The sequence below is a fragment of the Hemibagrus wyckioides genome, linkage group LG06 (assembly GCF_019097595.1).
Source record: "Hemibagrus wyckioides isolate EC202008001 linkage group LG06, SWU_Hwy_1.0, whole genome shotgun sequence".
Taxonomy (NCBI): domain Eukaryota; kingdom Metazoa; phylum Chordata; class Actinopteri; order Siluriformes; family Bagridae; genus Hemibagrus; species Hemibagrus wyckioides.
The window spans coordinates 26099630-26100883 of record NC_080715.1 but is presented as its reverse complement, the minus strand read 5'-3'; positions in this window follow the sequence as shown (position 1 = coordinate 26100883).

Sequence of the window (1254 nt, the reverse complement as noted above, 5' to 3'; positions counted from 1 at the left end):
TTGGCTATTTGTGAATTAATGTAAGTAATGAGTTTAATAATAGTTTAATAATAGTTCTGGTGCTCACATGTCCATTGTAGGATTTTTGGGTGTTGTCCAGGAGTCAGCATGATCACTCTGATGCTCTGCAGCTACGAAGCTCCATCCGCAACAAGCTGTGATGCTCTGTGTGATCTGACTCTTTTCGATCAGGCATCATTCACTTTTTTTTTTTAAGCAATCTGTGCTACAGTAGCTCTTCTGTAGGCCCACAATTTTACAAGTTTATTTTTTACACATGTATAAGGCAATAAGCAAGAAAGTGCTCTCTGCTCTCATTGCCTAATACCACCAGGCATGGCTTTTCACCAACCCAGAAAGTTCTTGTGTATTGCTTATTGATCCCAGTGGAACCACGCTATGCGTGTAAGCGATTTGCAGCCACTTAGGATTTCTGGCCTACATGCAGAAAAAAAAGCCCAAGATACACTTCATATGTCTCTCTGAAAATGAAAAGACATCGACTGCAGGCATGATTCGGCTAAAACGGGTAATCTTGGAACTGAAACCACGCACAGCAGCCCATACACTACTTCAAAACCCTTGTGAGAGCCTGAGGTCTGAACTCCCTCAGTACTCGACTAAAGTGGATGGCATGTTTGTTGCCACAGCCTTCCACCTCACACAGGAACTCCTGAAGTGTTCTCATCCATAGCTAGCTTCACTGATGGCCATTCATCTTCACGGTCAGATTGATGCACTATCCGGACAGTGCGTATGTTCAGGAGAGTGGCAGCTTCACCCAGTGGCCTCCCACACTGACAGAAATGTTCAGCCAGGCATCCATCAACTAACACAGGACTGATTCAGTTTTGGGGCACAGTGTAGGTCAGGACACACTAGACCGTGATTGGTGTTCTGCTCATGGCCTCAATGAGGCCAGTGAATTCCAGTTCCCTGTTGTTACGCTCATTAGTGTGGAGAATGCCCTAGTGCAGGGGTGTCCCAACTTATCCGCAAAGTGCCATGTGGTGCAGGTTTTCATTCCAATCATTTCAGCCCATTACTATGGTGCAGGTGGCACCTCAGTGGGGTGCTGATAAGGCAATATCAGCATTTTCAAAGGGAGCAAAAGGCCTCTACCTGCCACACTACCACCAGCAACCCAGTGTGGGGCCTCCCCTTCATATTGGAGACCTTTAAGTCCTCTGTGTAGCAGATTCAGGAGGCTGATCTGAAATGGGTATCACTGAAAACCTCTGAAAGAAGGGCAGG